The sequence below is a fragment of the Nasonia vitripennis genome, assembly GCF_009193385.2.
Source record: "Nasonia vitripennis strain AsymCx chromosome 1 unlocalized genomic scaffold, Nvit_psr_1.1 chr1_random0015, whole genome shotgun sequence".
NCBI lineage: Eukaryota > Metazoa > Arthropoda > Insecta > Hymenoptera > Pteromalidae > Nasonia > Nasonia vitripennis.
The window spans coordinates 579,646-593,880 of record NW_022279604.1 but is presented as its reverse complement, the minus strand read 5'-3'; positions in this window follow the sequence as shown (position 1 = coordinate 593,880).

Below are 14,235 nucleotides of genomic sequence, written 5' to 3'. Positions count from 1 at the left end.
CAGCAAGTCGCGAAGTCGTTTACTCAACTCGAGCACGGGAGATGGCGCCACGGGCTCTACGTCGACCTCGCAGAGTTCGCTCGACGCCGTATATATAAAAATCCATTGAATGGTTTCTTAATTGTCCCCAATAGGATTCAATCCGTTGGTTGTGTACACTTTTTCTTTTTATGTAACTCATTTCACCAGCAAACTTGTCATCATGTTCTCTTCTTAGACAGATCTGCAGAGATTCAATTAAAACATTCTCAGTACCCTTATCTGATCTAACAATCGTAGGAAGGCATCTATATTTTTCTACTGTATTTAGAAAATAATGTGCTGTGACTTTTGGATTCTTGTTCGTAGTTCCAACTTCCAGTAGCCATCCAAGTGCCAAACAAAGTTTGGACCCGGACTGAGATATTCTCTTCGACGCAATCTTCTAGCATATCTACTTGCAATACCTTCTGGATCTATAATTTTTAACAATTCATAAATTGTATCCCTCTTCACAGTCAGATAATATTTTTTTTTTTAGTTTGCTCCAAAGTGATCTATAACCAAGATTGTATCCTGAACACTGTAACTCTGCTATGATAGCTAGACATATGTCCTCCAAATCACTTTCTTTTATATTTTTCCTTTTCAGACCCATAGAACATATTTCTCTTTTCAATGTACTTAAAGATATAGAAATATCATGATATTTTTTTAACAAATTACATATTTCAATGTACGTAAAGTCTTCAAAAAAATATTTTTTAATTAAATTTTCCATGACTATTTACTTTAAAATAATTTAAAAACCAAATTCACTAACACACTTTGGTAACAAAAACATTAAGTATCCTGTAACTTGTCTTGTTTGTTTTATAAGAATTTAGGTTAGGTACTTCATTATTTTCACACACGGCATAGCGATATGTGGAAGATATGGAGCACTGCAGCTTTGCATGCAGCGCCACGGGAAATGCGCGGCGGTGCGTAAAGTGAGCCATACAGGCTTCCGTACAATATCAATGCTTATCGTAGCGCCGAGGGATATAATCTCACCTGCCAACCACGTGGAGCAACGGTGCCCCCCGCCGGGTTGGCAGGCGACTATGCTGTACGATAGCGCCGCCGCGGTCCGTCAGGCGTTGTCGAGTACCTCTATACCGACACAGTGAGGACACACCTGCTCCTGCGCACACCAGGAGTCGCGTCGCGACACGAATAAGCGGTTTCGGGATGCGTACGGTGCGCGGCACGAGGCGGACTGACGAGTGCTCATCACGGCCGTGCATCTGCGAGCACACCGCGGTAGCTCGGCGGACCGAGCGATGGGGGGAGTGAGAGCCATCGGGAGAGAGAGAGAACGCGCCGCGGAAGAGCGCGCGCGGAGAGAGGGGTCGCGCGCGAGGCTTTCTGCCGCCGCGGAGCCGACGCGATTAGTAGGGGGAGCGCGCATACACCACTAGCGCGCACCACTAACTGAGCCATGTCGCAGCACTGGCGCGAACCAGTGCGCTAGTGGGAGTCCCGTGCACCGCGACTGCACGGTGACTTACCTATAACTTCAGCGCTAGACGACGCTTCAGGACGATACGACGTGTTCGCGCTGTCTCTCTCTTGCTCGTTCGACGCGGACGGAAGGGAGCGTCCGTGTGTTTGACGCCGGCGGTATCGCGCCGCCGTTAATTAATATAGAGGGCGCGGATTCGGGTTTTTCCGGGAACGCGCAGGACTCTGGAAGAACAAGACTTCCTTCTTGTACATTATCGTCTCGACTGCTGAACAGGCCAGACCTACTTGCAACCGTCAACCATTTTCCAGGTGGATTCTGAGGTGGAGATAGAGGAAGTCGTCGGGTAGTAGAAGGAAGTTGGAGTCGAAGAAGAAGATTGTGTAAGTTGTTGTATATTCGACACGAGGTCCTCTAATTATTGTTCGGTAGGTGTATTGGTTGAGGTACGCGACGCGGAACGAAGGTACGAGTGTCAAGAACGAGTGAATACTCGTATCGGTGCGTTCAGACGCGGTCGATCTAACGGGATCCCGCCATTTAAATAAACCGTTTGAGCCGCTGTCGATTGCTCTGCAATCCAGCAACGTACTAGGAGAATTACTCAAGCCTCTGTTGATCGTTAAATCATCCAGAAATCCTCGACAAATGGTGTAGCGCCGCTGCCAATCGCTAAACGATCCAGCCTCGAAAGAAGGGGGATTATTGAGTCGCTATAGAATCCATAAACGATCCAGTAATAACTTCTGATATTGTGTAGCGCCGCTGTTGATTGCTAAGCGATCCAGCTTCCTTAAAGACAATCGCCGAGCCGCTATCGATCAACAGATCCAGCAATTAGGAGAATATTAAGTAGAGAGGACGCAGTCCGGCAACCCGAAATTCCCGTAAAATAGTTGCATGGCGTCGTCGCCGATCGAACGGCAGTAGCGTTACCCTCTCAACGAGCAGTATTCGCAGCCTCGCCTTACGAATAACCGCTGTTCGCCTCGCCATCGAAGTATCCCTTATTGCGAGGATTGTCGCGACGTTGTAGGAGATTTTCGCGAGTTTCAGCACACATCCCCACTGCGAGAAATACGACAACGAGGAAATAATGCCAGCGATTCCCTGCGGGCAACTATAACAACCGAACGCCATTTTGACGGACGCTGCGTCCGTTGAGTGCGACTCAGACGCCATTTTGGGACGATTTAAATACGAGATTTAGAGTCACGGAAGCACGGATGGTCTTGTTTGTTTACCAGTAAAAGTTTGTTATTGTTCATCAAACCAGTAACCGGGTATTATCATGTTTATCTTGTGAGTTAGTTTAATATTGAGTAACATCACGCGCCGAGTTTAAGGCGGAATTACCACGGGTGGTTACAAGGTTCTTGTAATCAGATCAAGTCTGATCCATACTGGGGGTTGCAGAATATACGATTATTGTTGTTCAGAAGAACCAGTGTGTAACAAGCTTTATTTCTACACCTCTGCCACGCCAGGCATACCTGTTCCTAGACCTAACCGTTGTCCCCCTCTGTAGATGTAAGAGTCCGCGGTACGAAGATCGACGTAAAGACAAGTGTAATCTGATTGTTTGCGTTACCGGTTCGGTTATAAAAAGTGCAACATCACAACGTATATCTGCAAATTTCTTAAATCATATAAGTAAATTTTCCTTTATTTCTTCAGAATTAGGGAAAAGAAATTGCCTCTTCTAAAATACTAACTAACAAATCAACTGTGTCAATAAAGTAAGTGTGAGCTGTAACACGTGAAACACCAATTAAAATTCCTAAGAACTGAAAAGAAAGGCACAGTTTCAATTTACAAAAAGTTAACACAAGTTGTTCTTTTGTGGAGATAACACTCTTTTGATCATCTGATTTATTTTGTAACAAATTAGCACACTTCAATAAAGAATGTAAAAGTTCATAATTTTCACCAGTAAACGCACGCAAATGATCATTATTTTTCAATAATCCCGTAAAATACTGCATTTTTCTTGCAATTTGAATACTTTGATCTTTGACACTGTCACCATCACAGGTTTCATTAGAAGAATAACCATCGTCTTTGATCCACCCCGCATTTGTCTGTTGAGTGAACAAAAGACTTCCCTATCCTCTGAAGTGGGAGGCCCACCAGAGGAGAGCTACTCGTGTGTTGAAGAGGATGAGTAGGGAATATCCACTACGTATGCCCGGCACACTTAGGTAAACCACGCAGCTTCAAGCTGATGTGTGAGGTACTACCATCTCATCACGAGCCCGTAACCAGATAGCTCCACCTAAGAACAGGGTACTGCCATCCTGATCCAGTGAAATATCTGAAGGGGGGGGGGAAGGAGTGGATGATAATATTTAATAAAGGGGGTAAGCCATTGTTATATTGTATTTATAAATGATTTTCGTTTATTCACTTGATTGATATTCATATGCGATACTGGATCTCATAATCTACAGAAGAAGGGAGTGGACTGCGCACATACTCTTCGAGAGCCTGGGGCTCATAGACAACTGGGTATGATGGAGACCGGAACAAGAAGCAAGAGCTACAATTCGCAAGTTATCCAGTTGAAAACCAGATCATTAATGCTCGCTGCTGGCTCCGGGGCTCCTTATATACCCGTGTCGCTCCCTCTTTCCTGTGTTTGTAGGGATTCTCCCCTCTTCCGCCGAGTGGGGGTAAGCCGCCATGTTGGCGAGGAGAATTCGCCGCCTGCGCGCGGTCAGAAAGTTGTTGGCTCTCGAGTCGAACGGATGTACGTTCCACACTTGTTCTAATAAACATTCTTCTTGCAGAAGTCCTGGCTACGTCATTATCCTCTCCGATTATCTCCTAGAGGAAGTGGGCCTCTACCCAGGTCCAGTCGGACCAGGCATAACCCACATTGGTGACCCCGACTTGGAGAAGGCTGCGCGGGACCTCGCCGGATTTTCGCCGGCCTAATGGTTTGCACCCGCTAGCTGCTCGCTGGACTCGGCGTCTCCGCCTCGCGGTTTGCCTGTTCAGGCGACCGCCCCGCAGCATTCATCGGCATCATCGCCGCGGTCAGCCTATTCAGGCAACCGCCCTGCTGCGGAAAAGCGACGTCATCGACGCGGTCAGCCTATATAGGCGACCGCCTTTCAACTTGCCATCGTTGCCGCGGTCAGCCTATTTAGGCGACCGCCCTTCAACGGTTCATCGTCGCCGCGGCCAGCCTGTCCAGGCGACCGCCTTTCGGCGCAGCAGCAGTATCATCAGCAGCTCTCAACGCAGCAGCGTCATCGGCAGCGGGGCGGCCCGGCAACCTGGACATCGTCTCCGCGGCAGTTCTTCACCACCTGGACGTCGTCACCGGAGCCTCCAGGTCTGCCCCGCTCTCCTCATCGCATCATCGAGCGCCCCAGGTATTTCGCGGGAATTTTTCGAGTGCGCGTCGAACATAAAAAGCGCGCGTCAATTAGTAAAAAGCGTGCGGCGGTTCGTAGGAAAGCGCGCCAACGGAATTCGTTTCCGAGAATTCGGCGGCCATCTTGCCATGACGCAATTGTTTCGTTCTCTCAGCGCGCGCGTTTTTCTGGCTCAGTAGTGCCAACCTTAGCTTCGCGCATCGATTTACAACTAGCTAGCACGTTTTCGTGGTTCAGTGATGCCAACCTTCGCTTCGCGCAGTAGTTCGCGAGCAACTAGTGTTCTTATGGCTCATTGATGCCAACTTCAGCTTCGCACGATAGTTCGCGACTAGCTAGCGCGCTTATTCAAATTTTCTTTTCTTTTCTTTCATACACGTACTCTGCACGAGGTATGCGTAATTTTTTATTGTTTGTATACAGTGCCTGCGTGCACACTTGCGCTAGTCACACTGTAAACCTCGTAGCAGAAATCTAGTTAGTAGCGTTTAGTTTTATGTCCCTGCGTATGCGTGCGGCTCAAGATCCGTATACAATTAGTAACGTTTATATTGTGAGGTGCCTGCGTGCACCCAATAGGCAATTTTGTCAATCTTGAGCAGCTTTTCCCAGCGTTCATGAGCGCCAGCGGGCACTCTGCGAGCAACAGCCAGTCTCCTAGTAAGACCCGATCAGGCACAATTTTCGGCTCCAACATGCCTTTAGTACACAGTGATTCTGAGGATGAACCCCTGGGCACGGGGTCTGGCAAGGACAATCCTTCCTTGGCCCAACCAATCTCTGATGCTCAGGCTTTTTTAGAAGCTAAGCTAAGCAGTCTCCAGCTCGAGCTTCCCAATTTGATTAAGGGAGCAGTTGCTCCATTGCAGACTCAGATCGACCAGCTGTCGGATAGGCTTCGTTTACAAACTTCTCTCGCTTCCAGTGTAGAAAATGACAGAGCCTCTGCTCTCAGCACTTCAAACCAAGCGTTTTCTCTCAATCCGACTGCTCCTTCTTTTTCGGCATCAGCTAGAGTTCCTGTTTCCAGTGCATCATTGTCTCTCGATAATTTTAAGAGTAATCCGATTCACACGGATACTCAAACCACTATGAACCAACCTGCAACCAATGCTCCTGGCAGCTTGGTCCCTGCAGATTTGATTCCAACACACACGGACGCTTCTCGTCCTCACTCAGACGCCTTTCTGGCTCAGAAAATCAATCCAGGTCCTTTCTGGACTCACAATCCAGAAGGCTGGTTCGTTGGTCTCGAAATCAACTTCGAGGTTCTCAACATCACTGATGACAAGCTTAAATTCGCCACTCTCTGGCGCAGCTTGAGCAGAGATGTTGCCCTTAGAATAGACAGCACCATTCGTAACCTTCCCCTTGAAGGCAGGTACGAGGTAGTCAAACAAGCTCTGCTAAAGGAGTTTTCCGATACTGTTGAACAGCGTCTTGACAAACTTTTCGAGAGAAGCGCTCTAGGTAGCAAGAAGCCCTCTGATCTTCTTAAAGAGATGTACATTCACGCCGGTCCTAACATCGATAAGGACGGTGTGCGTAGCTATTGGAGGAAACTTCTCCCCAAGGACGTGCAGTTTGCGATTGCGTCGTTAACGGATCTTCCTGACGACAAGTTATTCGAGCTTGCGGACAGGATTCATCACATTCATAACTCCGTCCCAGATCAACATCTCAATGCGGTAGAGACGGATAGATCTATTTCTTCAGTCGACCTTCAGGATCTCAACAAGCGTCTAGCTAGCTTAGAGAAATCTCTACGCGAATCTCGCAACTCTTCTCGCTCTAATAATAACTCCAACAGATCTAGGAGCAAGAGCCGTAACACTAAGTCCCGCAAGAGTGCTTCAGGGTTGTGTTTTGCGCACTCTAAATATCCAGACAATCCTACCTCCTGCAGGGATTGGTGTAGTAAGAACGCAGAATGGAAAGCAAAAAACCAGTAAGACCTGCGGACTTGGAGGCCGTCTGTCAAGGTCATTCCTCTAAGCGTCTCCACATCCAAGACCTTATTTCAGGTCAATTCTTTCTAATCGATACAGGAGCAGACATCTCTCTGCTTCCTGCTGTAAATAATATTAGTTGTAAGCCCGATAGTCTTAAGTTATTTGCGGCCAATGGCACCAAAATTAATACGTATGGCGAATCTTATCGCACGCTGGATCTCGGTCTTCGCCGTCCATTTGCGTGGAATTTCTGTATCGCCGAGGTTCCGTCCGCTATAATTGGTGCTGACTTTCTGTCACACCATAGTCTCACAGTCGACCTGGCCAGCCGGCGACTGGTTGACACCCAGTCGAACATTTCTTCGGCTGCGACTCTCAGAGCAGCACCCGTCGTTGCTATCTCTACTATCTCGCCTAATAGCGAACATGCTCAGCTGCTAGCGGAGTTTCCAGAGATCACTGGTCCCGCTAGAGCTGGCCTCAGTGGCAAAGCTGATGTGTATCATCACATCTACACCTCGGGTCCTCCCGTCTCTCAACGCCCGCGTCGGCTTCATCCCGACAAGCTCAGAGCCGCTAAGGCCGAGTTCCGTGCGTGGCAAGAAGCAGGTATCTGCAGACCTGGTAGCGGTCCCTGGGCCAGCCCTTTGCACATGGCGCAAAAAAAGGATGGTTCACCCAGACCCTGCGGTGATTACACGGGTCTTAATGCCATTACTATTCCGGACAAATATCCGACTTCGCATCTTTATGATTGCAACAACAATCTTCACGGCAAAAAGATTTTTTCCGCGCTCGATCTTCACAAGGCATTCAATCAAATTCCGATTGCGCCTGAGGACATCGAAAAGACGGCTATTATAACGCCCTTCGGCTTATTTGAATTTTTATTCATGCCGTTTGGTCTCCGCAATGCGAGCCAAACGTTTCAGCGCTATATCAATCGTGCTTTGGGGGATTTAGACTTCGTCTACATATATATTGACGATATCCTCATCGCTTCTGACTCTCGTGAGCAACATCAGAAGCATCTGCGCACCGTTTTCGAGCGCCTGAAGAAATTCCATCTTCGGCTCAACGTTGACAAAAGCGTCTTTATGGTAGAGGAACTCGAGTTTCTTGGTTACCTCATCAACTCTCAGGGAATCAGGCCTACTCGAACCAAAATCGATGCCGTCTTGAATTTTCCCAAACCTCGCACGATTGTAGAACTTTGTCGCTTCTTAGGGATGGTGAATTTTTATCACCGAAATCTTCCGCACGCAGCCACCTCTCAGGCTCCTCTCAACGCTTTCTTTCGCGACTCTTGCAAAAATGACAAGCGTTTGATTCAATGGACCCCTGAAGCTGACGAAGCCTTCGAGAAAGTCAGATCTGAATTTGCAGAAGCTGCACTCCTGGTGCATCCTCGCTCAGGTGCAGACCTTCGCATCGTATCTGATGCTTCAGATTTTGCGGTAGGCGCGGTTCTTGAGCAGAAATCGCTCGATGGTGTCTGGGAACCTTTAGCTTTCTTTTCTCAGAAGCTATCCCCTTCGCAACAGCGTTACAGCGCGTATGATCGCGAGCTCACCGCTGTTTACGAAGCCATCAAATATTTTGCACACATCGTGGAAGGTTGTGACTTCTCTGTGCTTACAGATCACAAACCACTTATTTACGCATTCCTGCAAAAAACTGACAAGGCTCCACCTCGTCGTGTGCGACAATTAAACTACATATCGCAATTCACTACGCGCATAGAACACGTTAGAAGTATCGATAACACCGTAGCTGATTCTCTTTCGAGAATCGAATCAGTGCGTTTCCCTCTGGAATTCGATCTTGAGGAACTTGCAGCGGCGCAAGAGGCTGATAAACAGCTTCAGGAGATACGCGAGTCACCTGAGCACTCACTATCCTTGAAGCGCATTCAATTCGGTCCGAATCACACAACGATATGTTGTGATTTAACAGGTGAAACTCTTCGACCTTTTGTACCAGTTTCCATGCGAGAATCCGTCTTTGCGTTCTTTCACAAACCAGCTCATCCTGGACCCAAGGTCACTGATCGTCTGATCAGGCAGAGGTACGTCTGGCCAGCGATGCATCGCGACATTGCTAACTGGTGCAAGCTTTGCCTCGACTGTCAGCAATCAAAAATCTCACGACATGTCAAGCTCACTCCCAGTCAATTTGTAGCACCAGATGGTCGATTTGACCACGTGCATATTGACATTGTTGGTCCGTTACCAATCAAGGATGGCTTGCAGTACGTTTTGACCATGATTGACAGGTTTTCCAGGTGGATCGAGGCTGTTCCTCTCCCCGAAACCTCGGCTCAAACGGTCGCACGAGCTTTCTTCGATACTTGGGTTGCGAGGTATGGCGCGCCCAAGGTCATCACTTCCGATCAGGGTTCACAATTTGACTCTCAGCTTTTTTCTGCTCTTCTCTCGCTCATAGGATGCGAACGGATTCGCACCACCGCCTATCATCCCGCCGCTAACGGCATGATAGAGCGTTGGCACCGCTGTATGAAGGCTGCAATCATGTGCCACAACGACACAGATTGGCCTCGTACTCTTTCCACAGTCCTTCTCGGACTACGTTGTCATCTTCGGGCTGATACCAACGCTTCCCCTGCGGAATTCATGTTTGGCACTACCCTACGCCTTCCGGGCGAATTTTTCATACCCGAGGATCAGACACCGGATCCCAATTTCTTCTTAGAAGAATATCGGGAATACATGCGTCAAATCCGACCTATACCTGTCGCTCATAATTATAAGAAGCGCGCGTTTTATTTTAAGGACCTTTACAAATGTACCCATGTGTTCATGCGTAACATGGCTAAAAAATCATTAGAAAGGCCTTATTCAGGACCATTCAAGATTGTTAAGCGAGTTTCCGATCGCGTCTTCGACATAGATGTAAACGGTACCACGAAAAGCGTTACGGTTGAGTTGTTAAAACCAGCTTATTATATTCCAGATGATCTCGACGAACTAGTCCCGTCAGATAGTACTAATGGCAATCAGCCACTATCTAATCCTAGTGATAAGCCTAGTTGCAATCCTTCTAACACTAGTCGTCCAGCTTTAAAAACTTATGCGCGCAAAAAAGTATCTTTTGCTTCTTAGTTTGCGTCAGTTCTCTTTAGTTTTCAAGAAATACATTTTGTTGTTGTTCTCCGTTTAAGGCTGCCTCCCAGCCAATAAAAAAAAAAAAAAAAAAAAAAAAAAAATGTTAAAACTTATTATTTAAATAAAGAATCATTTGCGTTAACACTCGGGGGGGGAGTGTGTAGGGATTCTCCCCTCTTCCGCCGAGTGGGGGTAAGCCGCCATGTTGGCGAGGAGAATTCGCCGCCTGCGCGCGGTCAGAAAGTTGTTGGCTCTCGAGTCGAACGGATGTACGTTCCACACTTGTTCTAATAAACATTCTTCTTGCAGAAGTCCTGGCTACGTCATTATCCTCTCCGATTATCTCCTAGAGGAAGTGGGCCTCTACCCAGGTCCAGTCGGACCAGGCATAACCCACATGTTATATGCTCGCACGCCATCTACCAGCGCATATGCAGACTATTTACATTTGGCTACTAGCGCCACTCGGTCGGTAACTTGCATTCGCCAGGCAAGTTATCTGTTTCTGCTCTCTTATTCCCTGGGCGGGGCCTGCCGTCTCATTGGATGCATACTGTAACAGCCACCCGATTATTTAATTTAACTGAATATCTATAAATCGCGGTCGTGTTCATCGGTGACTAGAAGAGCCACGTTTATTATATTTCGACTAAACACACAATCCATTAAAACTTAATGCTCACATTTATTCAAAATAATTATGAGACAAACGTTCGTCTGAGACGATCAATGGCTACTACGCACGAGATGTTCGAGGGAGAGAGAGAGAAGGGCTTGATTCCGAGTGCGACTTCGAGAGAGACCAGACCGTTGACCGGATAAAAGGATTTATCCTATAGCCGATTGACTGTAAAAGTGCCATTCACTGTCCAACTACAATCTTTTTAACGCCTAATTGCCGATCCACAATAAATCAAGAGGACGAGGACTCCGACTAGATACACACCAGGTCCAGAAATCCCTTCACTGACGCAAAATCTCAATAGTAATTAAAAGGTGCGTGACAGAGGTTGTTTGATTCGAGTACCATCTACACATGTAATTGTAGAACTATAAATGAAAAATACCAAATCCTCTCGCGTTGAATATTACTCTCTGTAGCTTGTACATTCAAACTGCAAGTTCGGTTAAACATCAATCGGAAATATTCACCCGGATTAAAAGGGATTGCCAAATAGCTAAAGTACGCCAAACCGCTATTTCTCATTCTTCATTTATAATCCCAACAATTGAAATCATGTCAGACGAACAAATGACTCCTTCCTTCTCAAATCCAAACTTTGTTCAATTTCAAAAAAATAGATATATTTGCAAAACCCAAGCCCCATTCATAGTACACATAGAGTCAACTAACAGCATAAATAATATCGGACATATTGATCCAATAAGACTAGGTGAAATCTTAATCAAAGCCCAAATCAATTTCGACAATGTTCGAAAAATCGGCCCAAAAAAATAGAACTAACATTCTCCTCACTAGAGGAAGCGAATCTCACGGTAGAATCTCCTAAAACTATTTACGAACACTGGATATATTACATCCCCAACTATAAAGTTTTGAAAATCGGCCAAGTTCACGGAATCGATCCTTCTTATACCATTGAAAAATTAAAACTAGCCATAGAACCCAGTTATAAAGACGTGAAAATCGAAAGGATTTCCAAAAAAGTTAACGAAGAACTTGAGCCAACAAGTTCGATCAAAATATTTTTCAAATCTACCAATCTTCCGGAAAAAATAAAATTTTTCGGCGTCTCCATCAAAGTGTACCCTTACATCTTTAATGTTTTGCAATGCAAAAACTGCTATCGTTTTGGCCACTCAGCTAACAACTGCAGCCGAAATCCTGTCTGTGCAGAATGCTCTTCGGAACACGATCCCGCTTCTAACTGCGTACTATCAAAAAGGTGTATTAACTGCAAGGGAAAACACTCTGCCCTGGATAAACAATGCCTAAAATATCTTGAACAAAAAGAAATTAAATACGCCATGGCGACTAAAAATATTTCCCTCAACCATGCGAAAAGTTTATTTCACTCGGGATATCTTAATCACTATCGGAATGCGAAAACAGAAAGCCCTTACTCATACGCTCTAACCAACAGTGTTAGTAAACACCCAAGTCTAGAAAGCAAGTATCTGCTTAATAATCCCGAAAAGATAAACAAACGCCGAAGATCCAATTCGCCAACGGTTCAACTAAGTGACGATGACACACAACTTCCCGATAATCGCTCGGAATCGCGCTATATTCCCAAACACGTAATTGCTTCGCTACAACAAGGTACTGACAAATTAGACAGACTCATAGACTCTATTCATGATCTAGTCAAACAAAATGCCGCGATGCACGCGACGGTTTTTACCTTAACCGAAATCCTTGCAAAAGAAAAAGGGATTCAATTGAACTCACAAAATCCAAACCAATTAACGTTGTAAATAGTAAAAGTTATAATAGTACAAAAAACGTGATCAATAAAGTTTTTAACCTACTTTTTAACATTAAAATTATAAGCATATCTGTGATACTAAATTACATGCCTATAGGCTCTTACAGCTCTTTTAGGAAATTTCGACTTCGAGTAGCTCCAAATAAGACGAGAATTCCCTCATGCATCATTTCCACCAATTCTCTCTATTACTGCCGCTATTCCGTATCATCAATCCAAAAAAACAAAGGCTTTAAGGTCATCCCAATTAACCCTTATTATAATACCAATATACTAACAAATAAAATGAGTAAGTCCAAATATCCCACCTCTCATGGACTTATCATACAATCGTTTGACTCTATACACCTTTACTCTAAGGCGATTGATAGAACCTTTTCCCTACTCGCAACTAGACACGATAAAACCATCTATGCAGTCTATTCCCTATCACCCCAATTGCAGCTCAACCTTATAACCCACTCCGAAATAAAGACAATAAAATGTCTCTAGACAAACACTTAAAAATTCTGCAGTGGAATTGTCGCAGCCTGAGGGGGAAAACATACGAATTAGAATCATTACTTAACAATTATAATGTTGCATGCCTTCAAGAAACTTGGCTAAATAGCCAAGATATAGTAAGACTTAAAAATTTCAACATCAGTAGAATCGATCGTTTAACCGATACCCATGGTGGTGGATTAATCACTGCAGTCAGAAACAATTTAAGTTTCAAAAACATACCATTGACCGAAAAATTCAACGGATTCGAAATTTTAACCACGGAAATAAAATATCACAAAAAAATTATCACGGTTATTAATCTATATAGGGATCATAGAATCAGAACAGAAATTAAATCTATCAAAAATCTAATCAAATATATTACGGAATTCAATAAAGTAATAATATGCGGTGACTTCAACGCGCATCATTCTATGTGGAGTGTGGGAAAGGAAGATCATATTGGTAAACATATTGCCTCCGAAATAACTCATACTAACCTTGTAATCTTAAACGACCCCTTTCGGGCTACGCTAATTCCGAAACCGCAGAATAAACCCGGATCCCCAGACATATCCGCCATATCCCTTAACCTAATCCATAAAACAGAGTGGTCCCTGCTGGGAGATGCATTAGGTGGTGATCACCTCCCGGTTTCGATTACAATTACAAATAAAAAAACAGACTCTTCCACAAATAGAGAAAAACTAAACACAAACAGAGTAAAATGGGAAGGGTTTAAACGCGACCTGGAAGTAAAAACTTATAACACTGACTTTAGCCCCTTAAACGCAATAGAAGCTTACGATAAAATAAATTCACTAATTATTGGCTCTATAATGGAAGCCGGAGCGAAGATATCTAAGGGAGAAAGAGTCATTACCCCTAAACCGCCCTGGTGGAATTCCGAACTTGACCGCGCTGTTGAAGATAGGAAAACGAAATTAGACGTATATCGTGACAATAAAAACTCCGAAAATTACCAGAAATACGCCGAATCAATGAACGCTCTCAAACTACTAGCAAAAACTCTAAAATCTAAATATACGCGGGACTACATGCAATCTTTAGGAGTGAATACCCCGACGAACTCAATATGGCAAATGATTGGAGGCTTAAAGGGATTCCTATCTACAAGTCAAAATACAGCAAGCTTTGATTATGAAGACCCTAAAATTAAAGCCACTATAGACAAACTCTGCACAAATGCAGATGCCGAAACCACAGATATCCCTTACACGACTTCCAATCATCTCTTGGATTCCAAAATAACCACGTACGAACTCCAATATGCAATTAAAAACCTAAAAATTAAATCATCCCCAGGGAAAGACTTAATTTCTAACGAAATTA